This window comes from Meles meles, chromosome 13, assembly GCF_922984935.1.
Source record: "Meles meles chromosome 13, mMelMel3.1 paternal haplotype, whole genome shotgun sequence".
Lineage (NCBI taxonomy): Eukaryota > Metazoa > Chordata > Mammalia > Carnivora > Mustelidae > Meles > Meles meles.
Genome location: NC_060078.1, coordinates 41,027,628 through 41,049,637, shown reverse-complemented (window position 1 = coordinate 41,049,637; position 22,010 = coordinate 41,027,628). Strand labels below are relative to the sequence as shown.

The 22,010-nt window shown below is 38.4% G+C and overlaps 1 protein-coding gene across 10 annotated transcripts in view; it reads right to left on the bottom strand.

The window, feature by feature from the left end:
- Window positions 1-22,010, bottom strand: part of NRG3 (neuregulin 3) — a 1,109,100-nt gene that overhangs the window by 736,109 nt on the left and 350,981 nt on the right. The gene's annotated exons all lie outside the window — the stretch shown is intronic.

The window sequence follows — 22,010 nt, the reverse complement described above, 5'->3', positions numbered from 1 at the left end:
ATCGAACTTTCAGACAAAGTAAATGGCCTATTTATTCTTGAATGAACTACATAATCAGATAAATACTTCAGTCTGGTCCATCTTCATCCTCTAGGTTATCCCCTGAAATAGTGTCCTAGATCTCCACCAACTCCTCATGACTGATTGAAAAGTCTTTTTCCCCTAATACAATAAGGAAAACATTTCCTACTGATTTTGTCTTCCCTTCAGTTCCAGATCATGCTTCAAAAATTCCAACATAAGCAGTCATCAGTTAAAGGAAAAGGATTCTATTAAAATAAAGCAATGCTATTATAAACATTTATTTTACACCAATCTTATATCTACATTCTCAACTCTGTGTTTGGAGATGAAAAAAAAAACTCCTGTGAATGATTACCATTTGTTTCAAATGCATATAATTTATCAATTCAAATATATTATCCTTAATCAATGAGAATTTATTTTTTAATTTTAGTCTCCCATTTAACTGATATAATCATGTAAAGTTATATTGATGGTGGTATGTTAATTGCTGGGGACAAAGAAAAGTTTCTGAAATATTCAACTTAAATCCTTGTTAGTTCTACTGAGCACTCTGGGCAAAAGGAGGAAGAACAAAAGGAAATGTGCCTTTAAAGACTCACACACATAACAAAAGCATTTTTTAAAATTTTTTATTAATTTTTTTATTTTTTTTATAAACATATAATGTATTTTTATAACCAGGGGTACAGGTCTGTGAATCGCCAGGTTTACACACTTCACAGCACTCACCATAGCACATACCCTCCCCAATGTCATAACCCCACTCCCCCTCTACCAACACCCCCCCCCAGCAACCCTCAGTTTGTTTTGTGAGATTAAGAGGCACTTATGGTTTGTCTCCCTCCCAATCCCATCTTGTTTCATTTATTCTTCTCCTACCCCCCAACCCCCCATGTTGCATCTCCACGTCCTCATATCAGGGAGATCATATAATAGTTGTCTTTCTCCGATTGACTTATTTCACTAAGCATGATACCCTCTAGTTCCATCCACGTCGTCGCAAATGGCAAGATTTCATTTCTTTTGATGGCTGCATAGTATTCCATTGCGTATATATACCGCTTCTTCTTTATCCATTCATCTGTTGATGGACATCTAGGTTCTTTCCATACTTTGGCTATTGTAGATATTGTGGCAATAAACATTCGCGTGCACGTGCCCCTTCGGATCACTACGTTTCTATCTTTAGGGTAAATACCCAGTACTGCGATTGCTGGGTCATAGGGTAGTTCTATTTTCAACATTTTGAAGAACCTCTATGCTGTTTTCCAGAGTGCTTGCACCAGCTTGCATTCCCACCAAGAGTGTAGGAGGGTTCCCCTTTCTCTGCATCCTCGCCAGCATCTGTCATCTCCTGACTTGTTAATTTTAGCCACTCTAACTGGTGTGAGGTGGTATCTCATTGTGGTTTTGATTTGTATTGCCCTGATGCCAAGTAATGTGGAGCACTTTTTCATGTGTCTGTTGGCCATCTGGATGTCTTCTTTGCAGAAATGTCTGTTCATGTCCTCTGCCCATTTCTTGATTGGATTATTTGTTCTTTGGGTGTTGAGTTTGCTAAGTTCTTTCTAGATTTTGGACACTAGCCCTTTATCTAATATGTCCTTTGCAAATATCTTCTCCCATTCTGTCAGCTGTCTTTTGGTTTTGTTAACTGTCCTGCATTGTGCAAAAGCTTTTGATCTTGATGAAATCCCAATAGTTCATTTTGCCCTTGCTTCCCTTGCCTTTGGCAATGTTCCTAGGAAGCTGTTGCTGCGACTGAGGTTGAAGAGGTTGCTGCCTGCGTTCTCCTCAAGGATTTTGATGGATTCCTTTCTCACATTGAGGTCCTTCATCCATTTTGAGTCTATTTTCGTGTGTGGTGTAAGGAAATGGTCCAATTTCATTTTTCTACATGTGACTGTCCAATTTTCCCAGCACCATTTATTGAAGAGGCTGTCTTTTTTCCATTGGACATTCTTTCCTGCTTTGTTGAAGATTAGTTGACCACAGAGTTGAGGGTCTATTTCTGGGCTCTCTATTCTGTTCCACAGATCTATGTGCCTGTTTTTGTGCCAGTACCATGCTGTCTTCATGATGACAGCTTTGTAATAGAGCTCGAAGTCCGGAAATGTGATGCCACCCACTTTGGCTTTCTTTTTCAATATTCCTTTGGCTATTCGAGGTCTTTTGTGGTTCCATATAAATTTTAGGATTATTTGTTCCATTTCTTCGAAAAAAATGGATGGTATTTTGATAGGGATTGCATTAAATGTGTAGATTGCTTTAGGTAGCATAGACATTTTCACAATATTTATTCTTCCAATCCAGGAGCATGGAACATTTTTCCATTTCTTTTTGTCTTCCTCAGTTTCTTTCATGAGTACTTTATAGTTTTCTGCATATAGATTCTTAGCCTCTTTGGTTAGGTTTATTCCTAGGTATCTTATAATTTTGTGTGCAATTGTAAGTGGGATTGACTCCTTAATTTCTCTTTCTTCTGTCATGTTGTTGGTGTAGAGAAATGCAACTGATTTCTGTGCATTGATTTTATATCCCGACACTTTACTGAATTCCTGTACAAGTTCCAGCAGTTTTGGAGTGGAGTCTTTTGGGTTTTCCACATATAGTATCATATCGTCTGTGAAGAGTGATAGTTTGACTTCTTCTTTACCAATTTGGATGCCTTTAATTTCTTTTTGTTGTCTGATTGCTGAGGCTAGGACTTCTAGTACTATGTTGAATAGCAGTGGTGATAATGGACATCCCTGCCGTGATCCTGACCTTAGCGGAAAAGCTTTCAGTTTTTCTCCATTGAGAATGATATTTGCGGTGGGTTTTTCATAGATGGCTTTGATAATATTGAGGTATGTGCCCTCTATCCCTATACTTTGAAGAGTTTTGATCAGGAAGGGATGTTGTACTTTGCCAAATGCTTTTTCAGCATCTATTGAGAGTATCATATGGTTCTTGTTCTTTCTTTTATTAATGTGTTGTATCCCATTGATTGATTTGCAGATGTTGAACCAAGCTTGCATCCTGGAATAAATCCCACTTGGTCGTGGTGAATAATCCTGTTACTGTACTGTTGAATCCTATTGGCTAGTATTTTAGTGAGAATTTTTGCATCTGTGTTCATCAAGGATATTGGTCTATAGTTCTTTTTTTTGGTGGGATCCTGTCTGGTTTTGGGATCAAGGTGATGCTGGCCTCATGAAATGAGTTTGGAAGTTTTCCTTCCATTTCTGTTTTTTGGAACAGTTTCAGGAGAATAAGAATTAGTTCTTTAGTTCCATCCACGTCATCGCAAATGGCAAGATTCACAGACCTGTACCCCTGGGGATAAAAATACATTATATGTTTATTAAAAAAAATTTTTTTAGAAGGGGAGGTGAACCATAAGAGACTATGGACTCTGAAAAACAACCTGAGGGTTTTGAAGGGTCAGGGGTGGGAGGTTGGGGGAACAGGTGGTGGGTAATGGGGAGGGCACGTTTTGCATGGAGCACTGGGTGTTGTGCAAAAACAATGAATACTGTTACGCTGAAAAAATAAATAAAATGGAAAAAAAAAAGAATTAGTTCTTTAAATGTTTGGTAGAATTCCCCTGGGAAGGTGTCTGGCCCTAGGCTTTTGTTTGTTTGGAGATTTTTGATGACTGTTTCAATCTCCTTACTGGTTATGGGCCTGTTCAGGTTTTCTTTTTCTTCCTGGTTCAGTTGTGGTAGTTTATATGTCTCTAGGAATGCATCCATTTCCTCCAGATTGTCAAATTTGTTGGCGTAGAGTTGCTCATAGTATGTTCTTATAATTGTCTGTATTTCTTTGGTGTTAGTTGTGATCTCTCCTCGTTCATTCATGATTTTATTTATGTGGGTCCTTTCTCTTTTCTTTTTGATAAGTCTGGCCAGGGGTTTATCAATCTTATTAATTCATTCAAAGAACCAGCTCCTAGTTTTGTTGATTTGTTGTATTGGTTTTTTTTTTTGGTTTTTTTTTTTTTTTTTGGTTTCTATTTTATTGATTTCTGCTCTGATCTTTATGATTTCTCTTCTCCTGGTGGGTTTAGGGTTTCTTTCTTGTTCTTTCTCCAGCTCCTTTACGTGTAGGGTTAGGTTGTGTACTTGAGACCTTTCTTGTTTCTTGAGAAAGGCTTGTACCACTCTATTTTCCTCTCAGGACTGCCTTTACTGTGTCCCATAGATTTTGAACCGTTGTGTTTTCATTATCATTTGTTTCCATGAATTTTTTCAATTCATCTTTAATTTTCTGGTTGATCCATTCATTCTTTAGAAGGATGCTGTTTAGTCTCCATGTATTTAGATTCTTTCCAAATTTCCTCTTGTGACTGAGTTCTAGCTTCAGAGCATTGTGGTCTGAAAATATGCAGGGAATGATCCCGATCTTTTGACACCAGTTGAGACCTGATTTAGGACCCAGGATGTGATCTATTCTGGAGAATGTTCCATGTGCACGAGAGAAGAATTTGTGTTCTGTTGCTTTGGGATGGAATATTCTAAATATATCTGTGATGTCCATCTGGTCCAGCATGTCATTTAAGGCCTGTATTTCCTTGTTGATCTTTCGTTTAGATGATCTGTTCATTTCACTGAGGGGGGTGTTAAAGTCCCCTACTACTATGTATTATCGTTGATGTGTTTCTTTGGTTTTGTTGTTAATTGTTTTACATAATTGACTACTCCCATGTTAGGGCATAGATATTAAAATTGTTAGATCTTCTTTTTGGACAGACCCTTTGAGTATGATATATTGTCCTTCCTCATCTCTTATTATAGTCTTTGGGTTAAAGTCTAATTGATCTGATATAAGGATTGCCACCCCAGCTTTCTTCTGATGCCCATTAGCATGGTAAATTGCTTTCCACCCCCTCACTTTAAATCCGGAGGTGTCTTCACATTTCAAATGAGTTTCTTGTAGGCAACATATAGATGGGTTTTGCTTTTTTATCCATTCTGGTACCCTGTGTATTTTGATTGTGGCATTTAGCCCATTAACATTCAGGGTAACTATTGAGAGATATGAATTTAGTGCCATTGTATTGCCTTTAAGGTGACTTTTACTGTATATTGTGTCTGTACCTTTCTGATCTACTACTTTTAGGCTCTCTCTTTGCTTAGAGGACCCCTTTCAATATTTCCTATAGAGCTGGTTTGGTGTTTGCAAATTCTTCAGTTTTTGTTTGTCCTGAAAGCTTTTCATCTCTCTTTCAATTTGCAATGATAGCCTAGCTGGATATAGTATTCTTGGCTGTATGTTTTTCTCGTTGAGTGCTCTGAATATATCATGCCAGCTCTTTCTGGCCTGCCAGGTCTCTGTGGATAAGTCTGCTGCCAATCTAATATTTTTACCATTGTGTGTTACAGACTTCTTTTCCCGGGCTGCTTTCAGGATTTTCTCTTTGTCACTAAGACTTGTAAATTTTACTATTAGGTGACGCGGTGTGGACCTATTCTTGTTGATTTTGAGGGGGGTTCTCTGTACCGCCTAGATTTTGATGCTTGTTCCCTCTGCCATATTAGGAAAATTCTCTCCAATAATTCTCTCCAATATATCTTTTGCTCCCTCTCTCTTTCTTCTTCTTCTGGAATACCAATTATTCTAATGTTGTTTTGTCTTATGGTGTCACTTATCTCTCAAATTCTCCCCTCGAGGTCCAGTAGCTGTTTGTCCCTCTTTTGCTCAGCTTCTTTATTCTCTGTCATTTGATCTTCTATATCACTAATTCTTTCTTCTGCCTCATTTATCCTAGCAGTGAGAGCCTCCATTTTTGATTGCACCTCATTAATAGCTTTTTTGATTTCAACTTGGTTAGATTTTAGTTATTTTATTTCTCCAGAAAGGGCTTTTATATTTCCAGAGAGGGTTTCTCTAATATCTTCCATGCCTTTTTCAAGCCTAGCTAGAACCTTCAGAATCGTCATTCTGAACTCTAGATCTGACATATTACCAATGTGTGTATTGATTAGGTCCCTAGCCTTCGGTACTGCCTCTTGTTCTTTTTTTTTGTAATGAATTTTTCCGCCTTGTCATTTTGTCCAGGTAAGAATATATGACAGAGCAAGTAAAATACTAAAAGGGTGGCAAAGAGCCTAGGAAAATGCGCTTTAACCAAATCAGAAGAGACCCCAAATCATGGGGGGGATAAAGGGGATAGAAAGAGGTTCAGAAAAAAAAGAAAAAAATTTAAAAAAGAAAATAAAGAAAAAAATATAAAAAAGAAAAAATAATATATTAGATAAACTAGTTAAAAATGTTAAAAAAAGAAAAGGGTAAAAGTTAAAAAAATTAGCAGAAGAAGAAAAAAAAATTGAAAAAAAATTAAATTAACTGCAAGACTAAAGAATCATGGGGAGAAAGCCATGAGTTCTGTGCTTTGCTTTCTCTTCCTCTGGAATTCCGCTGCTGTCCTTGGTACTGAACCTGCTCTCCTTGGTAGGTGAACTTGGTCCTCGCTGGATTTCTTGTTCATCTTCTGAGGGAGGGGCCTGTTGTAGTGATTCTCAAGTGTCTTTGCCGGTGGCGGAATTGCACAGCCCTTACCAGGGCCTGGCTAAGTAATCTGCTCGGGTTCGCTTTCAGGAGCTTTTGTTCCCTAAATGCTTTCTGTAGAGTTCTGGAGGACAGGAATGAAAATGGCGGCCTCCTAGTCTCCAGTCCTGAGGAGCCAAGAGCCCGGGACCCCACTCCTCAGTGCGCCCCCTGAGAACAGTACCCAATCATTCCCATATCCCCAGCCTCCGGCCACGCTCCGAGCTCACCCAGCCTGTGACCAGTTCAAGGTTACCCCGAGCTGAGAGCTCAGTCCTCGGCTCTGTCTCTGTAGCCGGCTTCCCCATTCTAATACCTGCAAGCTCTGCGACACTCCGACACCCCTGATCCTTCTGTGACCCTACGGGACCTGGAGCCACGCTGACCCCACGTGGGCTTCACCCCGGTTTAGCCTCTGGAGCAATGTCCCTCAGTGGAACAGACTTTTAAAAGTCCTGATTTTGTGCTCCATTGCTCCGCTGCTTGCTGGGATCTGGCCCCTCCCCCACGGTCTATCTTCCTGTTGCTTTGGATTCACTTCTCCGCCAGTCCTACCTTTCAGAAAGTAGTTGATTTTCTGTTTCTAGAATTGCTGTTCTTCTTCTCTTCGCTCTCCCGTTGGATTTGTAGGTGTTTGCAATGTTTAGATAAGCTATCTAGCTGATCTCCTGCTACCTGATGTAGTCTCAGCCTGCTACTTCTCCACCATCTTGACTCCTCTCTCATATCAAAAGCATTTTTAATTAGATCCCAAACTGACATAACATGTGACTTGCATTCATATAAAAATGTTGACAATTTCTGTTGTGGGAAAGTCATTTTGATATTAAAGATTCATAATTTTTCTTTCTCCAGGTTGAAAAAGAAGTTATTTTAATGAATAAATTTGAAAATATGCTAGGGATTCCACTGCTTAATAGATAATATAAAAATATTCGTTCACTTTTGGCAAAAATAAAACTAGCACATAGCTAACACCACATACATATGTAGATTAAAAATCTAAATATAAGGATGCCTGGGTGGCTCAGTAGGTTGGGCAGCTGCCTTCAGCTTGGGTCATCATCCCAGGGTCCTGGGATCCAGGCCCACATCAGGCTCTCTGGTTGGGTGAGAGCCTGCTTCTCTGCCTGCCACTCTGCCTACTTGTGCTCTCTGTCTCTCTGTCAAATAAAAACAATAAAATCTTAACAAAAAAAATCTAAATATAAGATATTGGGGCACCTGTGTGGTGCAGTCAGTTGAACATCTGACTCTTGGTTTTGGTTAGGTTTCAGCTCAGGTCGTGATCTCAGGGTCCTGAGATCAAGCCCTGCGTTGGGCTCCCTGCTCAGCACAGAGTCTGCTTAAGTTTCTCTCTCCCTCTCCCTGCTGTCCTGCTTGTGCTCTCTCTCTCTCTCTAGAATAAATCAATAAATCTTTAAAAAAAAAACTAAATATAAAATATAGAACTACAGCTGTAGGTAAGACTATAGGAAGTTACCTTTATGACTGGGTGGAAGCAAAGGACTTTTAAAACAGAAACACCAAAAATAGTAAGCTAAAAAAATGATCAGACAACAAAAAGAGAAAAGACATTTGCCATACTTAACAACAAACACAAAACTCTTACAAATCAACAATAAAAAGAGAATTGCCAAAATAGGAAAAAAGGCAACCATACAAATAAGGAATTTACAGAAGAGGAAACTCTAATGGTAAGAATCAAAGAAATACATAAACTTATTAATAATCAGATAATTAAAAGAACAATAAAGTATTATTATATACAAATAAGTTGGCAAAATTAGGTCTAAGCCACAGGAAAGCATTAGGTAGGATAGTGCAACCTAGACCTGATGAGCCAAATTCAGTGACAGCATAGCAAATTTATTCCTAGATACGAATCTCAAAGAAACAGTTGCATAACTATATGAAAACATCTATTGTTAGCTACACTGTTACATTGTAACACTGTACACTGTACACTGTAACAATATACATTGTTAGCTATTTATGATAGCAGGGAGTTGGAAAGAAAACTAGCTTTCCATTATGGGAGGAAAGATAAGTAAAAGTGGACATACACCAAGAAAGAACCATGTAAGAATGAGAAGTCATGAATTGGATGCATACTAACAATATGGAAGAATCTTTAAAAAATAAAGTGCTTAATCAGAAAAAGCAAGAAATCACTTTTTAAGAAATAGCTTCCATACATACAGAACAATACACATTCTACAAGAATACATACAAATCAAAATATACACATCATGTAAGTGAGAATGGTTGCCTCAAGGGAGGAAGGGGATGGGAATGGGAAATAGGGCCCAAAAAATAGAAAAGTGGGGGTGGAGAGAGAAGTAAAAAGACTGGATGATGCAAAAGGTCAGAGGGCGGTCAGCACAAACAGAATACAGATCTGAAGTGCAAGGCTCCTGAGCCCAAGTGCAAACTGCCACTTACTACCAGTGTGACTTGGAAGAAGGTACTTTTCTCTAAGACTCCTTCGTCACTGGCAAAATTGGGATCACAGCCGTCACTTCAAGGTCTATTATTTTATATGCTACAAACTCAATAAAAAGTTCTTCCTCTTTTGAAGCTTTTTAAATAAGGCATTCATATGCCCCTATGCCTTTGGGTTGTTAGTGTCCTCCCCACACTTAGACTGTAATCTGAGTTCAAGTTTCTTTCACTTAACTTAAAATGGCACAAGAGCCCTACAAAGAGAATATCCATGAACTACAGAAAAATTCAGGCTTTATCAAAGCCTTTCCTAAGTTCAATCAACATCAAAACATTTATGTCTTAAAATCATTCTGAAATGTATAGTTAAGATAATATATTAACCTTAATATTACTTAATACTATTTTTAAAATCGGTCATCTTCACACTGCAAGTTAGAATACACTGTGAGATCATGGAAGGATATCTTCAAATGTTCCTGACCGACTGAAACCTGGAGCCAACACTACATTGCATTTCACTTTGTTGTGCCCTGAACCTCAAAAAGAATTCTCCAAGTTCCCGGAAAACTAAAATGCCAAGGAGCAAAGCAACAAAATGTATTTATTTTGTCTTGTTCCAAGATTTGAGAAAAACATCATCTTAAAAGGGACTTATCTTCTTAGAGTCATACAAGAACTTCCATTCATTTTTCAAATCATTGGCATATCCACAATCTTCTTTTCTAAAGATATGTTTCAATATACAGGTCAGAATTTCAGCCAGCCCTTTATATGCAGAGGAAAACATACTGGGGAGAGGAAAATCTGCCTAAAGTCATTGTTTATTCACTCATTAATTTAAGAATAATTTATTAAGCATCGTTACTTAGCAAAAAAAAAAAAAAAAGGAAAACAAACACTGGGGTTGGGTGTATATTAATGACTGAAGCAGACATGGTGTGGGCCTTGAGGAGTATCTAAAGGCATAGGACTGTCAAACAGAGATAAATCCTCACTATATGTAGAAGTACAAATCATGGTCAGAATAAACAAGAACAACAGAATTCTAAGAAAAAAAAACAGGAAGCATAAGGTATTCATAACAGGTCTGTGAAAGTAAAATTTTAACTGACACCTGATAGATATAGAGATAGACCCATGAATGAGAGGCAGGAAGGTGTGTGGACAGGAGCAATAGAATATGCAGATACTGAAGCAGAAAAGTTTGGAAGGCAGCTATGCTCACCACTATACCACCAACGCTGAAGCAGAAAAGTTTGGTCTTTGGTCACTGACATCAGTCCAAGGGGTCTTGAGTCGGGTAAACTGTGAGGAAAACTCTGGGACAGGAGAATGAGTCAGAGGCATCATCATGAAGGCTTTGCAGACCATGGCATGAGGATCTGCTGTCACGACAACCATCAGGGGATACCATGAGGAGTTTTTGGAAAGATACTATCTGATGTCTGCATTTAAAAGATCATCTGGCTTTCATTTGGAAAAGAAGGTAGAAGGAGACCTATAAAAAAGTTTTTTTTTTCTAGCAGACCAGGGAAAAGAAAGTAGTGATTTAAGCTAAACAGATGACTGAGAAGCTAGTGAGACTCGAACAGATTAAGGGTATATTTAGGAAGGTTTGCTGATGGACGAGAGGGAGGAAATAGCAATCGTGACTCAGACTTTTGGCTTTAGCAGTGTGGCAGCTTGGAATCCAATGTGCTGCGGTGCCAAAGTCTGAGTGAGGGAATCGGGGATCCCAGGGAGCAGGAGATCTACCTGCAGATAAGAGCCCCGGCTCCCACACCCAGGGAGACCAAGAGTCACTGGGGGTACGTTCTGGGAAGCAGGGCTTCCCTCAATGGTTTGGTGAGGATGTCACAGGCCTCTGGGAACACAAGTGACCTCTAGTGACCATTCTAGTGACCTAGACGCTATGCCTGTCCCTTCCACATGAAACCTAATTGACTTTTTATCACAGCTCAGGGAAGTGGCTATTATTAGCTGCATTTGAAAGACGGAGAAATCAAACATCTTATTTTGTACCTTATTCGAAGTCATTCTGTAAATGACAGGTTTGGGATTCCAACCTATGACCATAAAAGTGCAGTGTATACAATCTATCTTCAGGTTCTTGATTAGAAATAGTGGCAACCTGCATCTGTCTGTGTATGTGGCTGGGAGTAGGTGGAGTGTGTTGAATAATGTTTGTTTTTGATCCAGTTCCATCATCATCAACAGAAAGCATGCAAGCAAGTCCTTATTAATATAGAGGTGCAATTCAGTCTCACTCATGCATTGTAAAATATCTACCATGTGGTAGGCACTGGGCAACTTTGCGGGTCAGCAAAAGAGGCACAAGCCCTACTATTATGCAGCTTGGAGCCTAGCAATCCATCATGCTCAAAATACAATTTTCGTTACACAATGCCACACCAGTAGGCCAGATTAGCCATGCACACACATGATTCACATACAAGGTCAAAATGCTGCGTGCTATGGGAGATAAAGCGCCAGGTGAGCTGCAGGGCTATAGGAGATAAAGTGCTATGGGAGGGAAACACCAGGGGAGTTGAGAGCGGCAGGAGATTACTGGGGATAGAAAGGTCACAGAAAGCTTCATTTATCGATTAAGTAAATGCCTGCAACATAATAGGGTCTGAACCAGGTGATATTGGAAGGCATAAACAACATCTGATTTTCCCTCTAATTAATTATTAATATATAAATGGAGATATTAAAAGGCAGTAAAACTCTGCTAAAATGAGATCTAAACCTCAGAATGAAGGAGATTATACTCTAGTGCAAGAGATTAGCAATCTTTTCCCAGAAGGAACAGAGAGGGAATCCTGTCAGCTTTGTGGACCGCACAGTCTCGGTAACATTTGCCCTATGTTGCTATTACGGCCAGGAAGCAGCAAGGGCAACACACATGTGAATGGATGTGGCTGTGCTCCACAAGAACATTATCTGCAAAAACAAGTGATGGGCTACAGTTGGCCTGCAGACCACAATTTACTAACCTTTGCCCTAGTCTCATACTGCTCCCCAAATGCAAACGAATTACTGTCACTCAAGTTGCTGAGAACATAAGGAAGAAACTGAGCCTAACTGGGATATGTCAAACCCAAAAATAAATAAATGAACGAATGAACGAATGAATGAAAGAATGAATGAATAAATCATTCAACCAATCAATTAATTTTGGAAGAAATCAATGTAAGGTGAGAGTGATGTGGAATCCTTTCTCTCTCTCTCTCTTTTTTTTAAAGATTTCATTTATTTATTTGACAGAGAGAGATCACAAATAGGCAGAGAGACAGGCGGAGGGAGAAGAGGAAGCAGGCTCCCCACTGAGCAGAGAGCCAGATGCGGGGCTTGATCCCAGGACCTTGGGATCATGACCCAAGCCGAAGGCAGAGGTTTTAACCCACTGAGCCACCCTGGTGCCCCTGGAATCCTTTCTCTTAAAAGGTTTTGCCAGGATAGAATATATAAATAAATTCCAATTATGGAGCAAACGGCAGACAAGGCCAAAGAAGAAAACTGTGTACAGAGACCTAGTGCATGGCATGGTAACAAGCACCAGCAGTGCAGTGTTTGGCTACCTTGTCAGCACTGGCCTTCGCAACTCTCTCCTGACCTGTTTCAGTGTAAAGAACTTGGTGAGTTGAGGTCACTTACTGAAGTGAACTTTTAGAAGTGCTATATGCTCTGAGGTATTCTTGTTTTCTACTCTCTTTTCCGGTTTTTTTTTTTTTGTTGTTGTTGTTGTTCTATTAATAATGATTAATTTTTAAAAATATTTCATTTATTTATTTGACAGAGATCACAAGTAGACAGAGGCAGACAGAGAGAAAGGAGGAAGCAGGCTCCCCGTTGAGCAGAGAGCGTGACACAGGGCTTGATCCCAGGACCCTGGGATCACGACCTGAGTCGAAGGCAGAGGCTTTAACCCACTGAGCCACCCAGGCACCACAATTTTTAATAAAAGTTTTACACCAAAGCGAACTTCAGTCATCCATTCAACAATTAGGTATTGGGTGCCTAGTATGTCCCTACTCCTGAGTGTGTCCTACGTTACTACACTGTGCTAGAGCTGGAGATGAGGTAGTGAGGAAGCCTCACACATTATCCCTACCCACTGGAATTTATTGTCCAGATTAGGGGACACAAAAGAAGATCATAAGGAAACATAACTGCAGCCTGTAGTTAGCTGCTTTGAAGAAAATGAACAAACTGCCAAGATGGGAAATCCCATGGGAAGGGATTTAGACAAAATAGAGAAAGTTTTTTATGGAGATATTTATTTAATTTTCTTTAAATCCAGACCAGAAATATAGTTCCAGAAACTATGGATTGGGCCGCTGCCTTCGGCTCAGGTCATGATCTCGGGGTCCTGGGATCGAGCCCCGCATTGGGCTTTCTGCTCCGCTGGGAGCCTGCTTCCTCCTCTCTCTCTGCCTGCCTCTCTGCCTACTTGTGATCTCTCTCTCTCTGACAGATAAATAAATAAAATCTTTAAAAAAAAAAAAAAAAAAAATTAGGGGAGCGCCTGGGTGGCACAGCTAGTGGAGCGTCTGAAGCTTAATATCACCTCAGGTCATGATCTCAGGATCCTAGGATGGAGCCCAACATCGGGCTCTGTACTCCACAGCGCCTGCTTGAGAGTCTCTCTCTTTCTCTTTCTTTGTTCCTCCCACACTCTCTCTAAAATAAATAAATAAATCTTAAAAAATTTTTAAAAATCATTGGGTTTAAGCATACTGGAGCAGAAGGAAGAGGAAATAGAGTGAAAAACTAGACTATAAAAAAAAAGAGGGGGCACGTGGGTGGCTCAGTGGATTAAGCCTCTGCCTTCAGCTCAGGTCATGATCTCAGGGTCCTGGGATCGAGCCCCGCATCCAGCTTTCTGCCCAGTGGGGAGCCTGCATCCCCCCCATCTCTCTGCCTGCCTCTCTGCCTACTTGTGATCTCTCTCTCTCTCTGTCAAATAAATAAATAAAATCTTAAAAAAAAAAACAAAAAAACAGAGGAAAGATCACATTATGTTGAAAGAGCCTTTGGCAAGACTTCAGTAAGGTTTAGGTGTTTTCTCCTGAAAGTAGCTAGAAACTAGTAGAAATGAGTTTGAGCTAGGAAGATCAATCAAGTTGCCTTTGAAGAATGTTTGTGGAGGAGAAGAGTGTGAGAGTAGAATAGAGAATATAACAGGAGGGATCATTGCTACAAACAGGTGAAATGATGGTGGCTTCCTCGGTACAGGTAGTACCAGTGGAACTGGAGGAACTTTCTAATTTGAGATTTATATTGTAGGAAGAAACAACTCTCCACTCATTTTGTGGATGAGTTAAAAGCTTTGTAAGTGTAGGCGAGTAAGTGCTGATGGCACCGGAAGGGAAGGGATATGGAGAAATCAAGAGTAGTCAGCAGGTTTTCCACATCAACTTACATTCCTACCAACAGTGCACAAGGATTCCCAGAGGGTACGATCCCACGTGAAATAACACAGAGAAAGACAAATACCATGTGATTTCACTTACATGTGGAATCACAAAACCAAAACAAAGAAACAACCAACCAACTAAAAATGAAACAAAGCAAAACATATAAACAAAAAACACAGAAACTAAATCATAAATATGAAGAACAAACTGGTGATTGCCACCCAGGGGAAAAGGCAAAATACACAGAGTAGATTACAAGATACAAAGACACTAAATCAATTATAGTCTATAGGTCTTTGGTGCCCTTACTAATTTTTATTAGTGGTTTATATACAATGAATTAAGCTTCCTGTAACAATGTATCATGCTGTCTTTCACTGTGACATTTCTATAGATTTTTATTACAGAATGTGAGACTATGTCATTTGTGTACAGGTATTTATTCTTATGTATTTCATGTGGAAATAAGAAACTTTATCATTAAAATCCCATAAGAAATAGTGCCCTTAATTAATATGATAAAATGTTCAGACTTATTTATATCATAGTTTGTCATGCTTCAGGATGGTACTACTTTTTTTTCAGTCTTCCACTCTGTCCTTTTTCTTAACCATATTCTATGAGTACATCTTGGTGTTAACTATTAGGTATTTGAAAGTTCAATAGTAGCTCTTACCTTTATTAGTGCAGTGTAATCTCATATTTTAAATCCTGTATTTCTTTTCTTTCTTAAGATTTATTTATTTATTTGAGAGAGAGAGAGCATGAGTGGATGAGGAGGGGCAGAGGGAATGGGAGAGAGAGAATCTCAAGCAGACTCCATGTTGAGCACAGAGCTCAATGCGGGACTTGATCCCAGGACCCTAGATCATGACCTGAGCCAAAACCAAGAGTCAGACACCTAACCAACTGTGCCCCTCAGGCACCCCCTATATTTCTTTTATTATCTACTTGCCTTTCTTTCACTGTACCATTGATAAAATTTATACCTCTACTTTCTTCCAAATGCCTTCTCCTCTATTACCCAATTTTAGTTGGTTGTGTTACTTCTAATTTAATCTTCCACTTTTAAATGCTTACATATATATCATTTTTTTAAAGAATTTATTTATTTATTTGACAGATAGAGATCACAAGTAGCGAGAGAGGCAGGCAGAGAGAGAGAGAGGAGGAAGCAGGCTCCCTGTCAAGCAGAGAGCCCGATGCTGGGCTCGATCCCAGGACCCTGGGATCATGACCTGAGTGAAAGGCAGAGGCTTTAACCCACTGAGCCACCAGGTGCCCCAGCTTACATATATATCATTTTATAAATCACCTTTAAGTGCCATTTTATTCAACGTCAGCTATAAAAGATGATGAACTCAGGATATATACCCTACCATCCCAAATTGTGTCAGATGAGCCATTTCTATGCTTAAACCATTTCTAACATTTTCATTCTGTTATGTAACCATATTTCTGAATGGCATTTTTCCTTATTACTATAATTAAAAATATTTAATATTTATTACCATTAATTCCTTCATTTTTATCAGTAAAATAAGGAATCTAGAAACTAGATCCCTAGAGTTATTACATATTAGAAAATTTTTCAGCTCCCTTTACTTTGAACAATATGTTGTCTAAGTTTAGGAAGATGGGTCACACTGTCACTCCCTAAAGACACAAGAAGCACTGAATTCCTAATGCTAAATATCGCTGAGGAGAATTCTGAGGTCAGTCCATATATGGGACTGGATCTTCCTTCAAGCTTCCCAAAGGATACCCTTGTATTTTAGAAGTCAAGCCAATTACGATATCAATGCCAATCATGTTATGTCAATTTTTCCAGAGTGGTGGATTTCAAACCATAGATTCCAGTAAAAATGTTTACTGTCAAAATTTCTTCCTATGTGGAAAAATAACTTTAAATGTTTTTTCTCCATATGGGTGTTTCTCCTTTTCAGAGTCAACATTTACATATATATTTTTTTTTCTGTTCTGTCTTCCAAATAAATTACTTTCTTCTAATCTTTTAAACATTTTAACTCATGGTTCATTTAGAATTCTTTTGTTTCACTTTTCTTCAATTTTCATGCCCTTTATGACAGTTCAGCAGTTTCTAGTCTCCTTTGTATTATTTCCACTATAACTTTCATTTCTATGTTAGTTTAAATATTCTTTTCTGCTATTTTCCTTGCTTTACCTACTTATATGTCAACTCTTTCTCTTTTGTTTTGTTCTAGTATGTTCTTCCTGAGTTGCTGTTTTCTGGATCTCTGCTTTGAGAATTGATTTTAAAGAGGTTATTGCTTTATTAAGGTATAGTGTTCAATCATCATAATATATTTGGTCACTCGTTTCATTTTCTCTGTAGCAAAATTTTCCTGGTGAATGTTTTTCACCAGTTTTCTATTTCCTTGTACTCATTATTCTCTGAGTTGGATACCTTTGTATTTATCCTATCATGGTTCATATTGTCCCCCACCCCCTTTAAATACGGTAAGTCTTTCTAGACTCTGTGCAGGAAATCTCTCTTTAAGTATGGTCAATACTGGGAATTTGCATTGGGAGGTGCTAACGTGGGATCCAGTACAAAAGCAATTGTTCCTGGTCGGCCACAGAACACATTACCATGGGTTTTTCAGTCTCAGTTAGTCTAGCCTTTACTTCTCCCCAGCAAAGAGAAATAAGCAACTCAGGACTGCTCCCAGCGGTGCTTTTCCTCAAGCAGGTTTCACCATTTGACTCCTTCCTATAAGGTGGGAGGTCTCAGTAGGCCCTGTTCCATCTTAGGTTCTCCAGATGCTCCATCACATGGGCACAGACACTGGCTTCTAGGGACACTCCAAATTGTTCTTACTGTTCCAGATAAGACCTTGTTTGCTCAGAAGGACAAACCTACCGCATCTACTCTTGAAACTGCATACTAAGGTCTGGAAGCTTCTTCATCTATTTTGACTGAGGATTAGCTTCCCTACAGGTTGAGTCTCTGACTATTTTAAGTTAAATTTTCAAGAGGGGAAAGGACTGTATTATCTTTACTCTGCCATTATACACTCAAAAGTCTCCTACATTTCAGAAATATTTTATATTTATAAACTGACTAAACTTTAACCTTATCCAATTATATGTAATTAGGTAAGCAATACCGTCCAGAAAACTGAAAAAAGGAGGGGAATGCAGTCCAGGGAAGTTACATGATTTATCCATGGCGACACAGCAAATTAATATCATATTTGCATGAAAAATAATATGCTTTTGTTTCTAGGTTAATTATTCTTTCCATTTAGAACATGTTCACTCTATTTATTTATTTTCCCCCTAGAAATTCATCACAGTGTTGGGCCAATGGAACAACATAATAGCAATTTAATCTGTGCCTCACATTTACAAAGAGTCCCAAATTTGCACTCATGTTCAATTATACAATACACACCAAATTTATGTATTTATAAATACTTTTACTCTTTTGTGACTCACTTAATTATATTATATTGCATTTTGTGTCAAAGCATTCATTTTTTAAATCCTTTTTAAAATGCACTCATAAATTTAAAATGTTCCAGTTCTCTCTGGAACTTTATGGGATCTGCGTATGCCCTTGTTCTAGAGTTTTGTGAGGAAGGTCCTATTGACAGCCACATCTATATACCCATCGGGGACTTCAGGGGATTCAGGGGCAATCATCAGCTATCTGATTATACAGGTGGTCTCTGGTCCAAAAAGAAAAATAATTGGAATTTTGGACTTGACAGACTCAAGACTAACCAATTTTAATCAAACTGTAAGTCCCCTGAAATGAAGTGGAAAATGAAGGCTCCCCCTAATACAAGCGATCAAGGGTAGGAACTGATAAAGGAGCACAGCAGGAAGTCCCAGAAAGACAAGAAGTCACAAAGAAGTGGAAAGAGTAAGAGACCCAGAAGTCTAACTTGGAGTACCATTTCTTACAAGGTCATCCGGCAGCACCATGTTCTTTCTATTCAAGAGGAGAATCTACTTAAGAAACTTTTATTGAATCTTCTCCACTTCAACATCCCCCTTTCATTATAAAAGTCATTTCCTGAGTCCGTCAACATCATTCACTGAGTATTTCTAATCAAAACAATGAAAAAGCAATATTCAGAAGAAGTATTAGTGTACCATCTCAAGCACAATTTCATATTTCAACTTTGTCACGGGATGAAATTAGCTATAAGGTAAAGGAATAATCAAGATGAGAAAGGAAAACACTTTAAGCTTTTTTCCTTAATCAAATTCGGTACTGAAGTATTCCTCAAAAGCTTTATAAGAACTTCTGTTAGTGCTCACCACACTCTCAATTATTACTGTCACTTATGATTGATTTCAAGATTTCATTCTGGCATAACGATTTTAACATTCATTTCTATACTGGTCCAGGCCCAGGCCACCCAGCAAAATGGCAGAGTAGACAGCAGAAATAGAAGAAACAAAGAATAACTAGATTCGATAAGCAAGCGTCAAGTCCAAAATCAATAGAGATGCAATCAAAAAATAATTGCTCAGCCACTAAATATGAGGGTGAGTCACTTGGCAAGAATTCTTCCTGCAGTGTGTCTCCGTAAAGACAAAGAAAACAGAGAGCAGCCATGACACAGCGAACAGTTCCAAATTTATAGTCATTAACTAAACACTGGATATTCGGATAAAAGGAAAAGCAACAGTGAACACAAAGTGAGGCCCTCTTGCACTTGCAGAGAAATCCAAAGCCCAGGGGGAGGGTGCACCGAGCAGTGTGCATAAAAAGGAACAAGCAAAGATGACGTTCTCATGCCTGAACTATGAGGTGGGTGACCGTGGAGACAGATTAAAAAAGTAACATCTGCACCACCAGCAACTGACTCTTGGGGGACTCACAGGAATAAAAGCAGTATGTTTTAGCATATTTACAGTAAATAAAAAGAAAAATTACCTATCCTTGAAAGAGGCTTGTCTCCCTGCCTGCCAACTGAGAATTTCTGGAAATGGTATTTCAAAGTTTTTTTCTAATAATAGTAATAATAATAGCAAACGATTACTGGTCATTGATTAATATGTGAGGCCCAGGCTGGAAATACAGAGATGAAAGAGATGAGGATGTGAATCTGGTCCAAAATGAGAATTTGTGGATCAGCCAACTAATTTAGGGCAACTTATGTGAGCATTTTGAGCCTGTTTCCAACCTTTAAGTGGAGACAAAATAACTACTGAATAGAATGGTTAGCACTAAATAAAAAGTCAAACATACAGTATATTCACAATGCCTCAAATCATAATGTGTTGAGAACCCAGTGAACATTTGCTATCATTATTTAGCATTTGCTAATTATCCCCATAAGAATTCTAGGACAGGATCACTAAGATCATTTCTTTTTCAAAAAAATTAAAACCTGGGTTTCATAGAGGTTTAGTACTCTGCCAATGGTCATGTAGTTAATAAGGAGGGAAGGAGGATTCAAATAAAAAACCCACAAGGATCCCAAAAAGTGGCTTAGTAGAGTATGCCTCTGGACAACACTGTTCCAAAAATTCTATTCTTCTGACAGGTGGCTTTAGCTCTGTCTGCTTTTCTAGGATACAGTTAGGAACTCCAAGTAGTCCTACCCATGACCAAGTGTCCTCAGCTTCCAGAAATAGTCACAGAAGTACGAATTCCTTATCATACAAATGAATGAGTGGCCCCTGCGGAGGAACTCTGGGCTCAAAGAGAAGACATAAGACCTCAGTATCCTGGGAGTAATTGTGTCTGTTGCTGGGAAAACTGGAAGCTGGAGGAGTGTGTTTACTGCCTTGACTCTGTTAGGTTTGGAAGTCCCCCCCCGCCTTTTTAATATTTGAGTAGTACCTGAATATTGTGGTAAAAATGTAAGAAGATGAGAAATATTACTGTACTTGGAGATACCAACAAGACCCTGCCCAAAAGCCTCAAGTTGAATAAACAAACAAATAAAAAGTATTATAGATCTTGACAAGGTAATAATAAGGTGTAAGTAACAGAGGTATGGAGGAAGCTCATAAAATGGCGTATGTTGGAGACCTGCCCCTTGCTCTCACTTACTTCAACAAAAAAGAAATACTAAAATGGAATTAAAAGGCAAACAATACTAAAGAACTACATACAATCTCTCAAACACTTCACCTTGAACATTACACAGTGATTGCACAAGTGGAAATGTGGGGAGAAAATTTCAATTTTAGGAATATCTCAAGGATATTCAGTGCTTTACATATACTTAATATTGTATAAGTACACATTTATACAAGCACACACATATGCATGTATATAATCATATATATATATACACACACATTATATATAATCTATACATAATATGGCGTGTAAAGATTGAAAACACTTAGAAAGATATGATTTACACTTTTTTTAGTCTGTCATTTTTAGTCATTACAATCAAGATAACATTTCCTTGGATGAGAACTGATTCCCATTCATCACACTCCATTTATTTCTAAGAAATGTTTTCTTTAGACTGTCTGCTCCTAGACATGGAATAAACTCCCCCAGAGACCACATTTAGGCAGGTTGTCATCATGAGGGATAGTTTCCCCTAATTCTTTCTCTGACACTAACCATCATCTGTTGTCATTTACGCTGTTACATTTTGGAACATGTTGCATTGCTTTCTTATAACTGTCATATTGATAATGACTCTGATTTTAATTACTTGGATTAACATTTGTGTGTGCTAGCATCTAGCTTGTGTGTATGTTCATCTAATGGCTAATTGCTATTTATGTTTTCTTGGCCACGCTGTTGTCATGCAAAATGCCCTCAGTTAGGAACCAAACCATGTGGCTGGCTTAGTGTGTTTGCTCTACCTGCTGAACCATATTATCCCTCTGATTCCTACTGGTAAGAAAGAGACAATAATACTTATCGTGTAAGGTGTGACATGTGTGAGAGATAATTTATGCTTAAGGTCTATCTTTCCATAAATCAGTGTCTAATTAATGCAGCTTCTAGGGGCTACAACAAAAATATTAGTGTATGTTTTTTAGATTATATATGTTCTTCCTTTGCAAATTATAATCAACTGATTTTAGATTTTAACACTATAGATATGACTTGTCATTTTTTTCTTTGCTGCTCTTTTGTCTCTTATTTTCACCTGTGAGCATTTAGTATATTATTTTTATTTACCTTTTAGGTTTCCTGGTCAGAATACAATTTTTTCTTGCTAGCCCACAAATTCAAAACAGTATTTTACCTCATAATTTATCCATAATAGCATACTAAAGACTATGAGATCTAGATTATATTTTCAATATTATCTTTCCTTATTATTTAAAAATTAACTCATTTTGGAACACCTGGTTTGCTCAGTTAAACATCTGCCTTTGGCTCAGGTCAGGGCCCCCGGATGGAGTCCTACATCAGGCTCCTTGCCCAGCAGGGAGCCTGCTTCTCCCTCTGCCTGCTGCTCCCCCTGCTTGTGCTCTCTTTTCTGGCAAATAAATAAAATCTTTAAAAATTCAATCTGTTAGCAGTAAAGAGTGAGGCATATATGTATTTACCCTGTTCATTCGTTTTCTTTTCCCATTGATTTGTTTTAAAAAGTCTCTTGTATTCCTATACTAAAG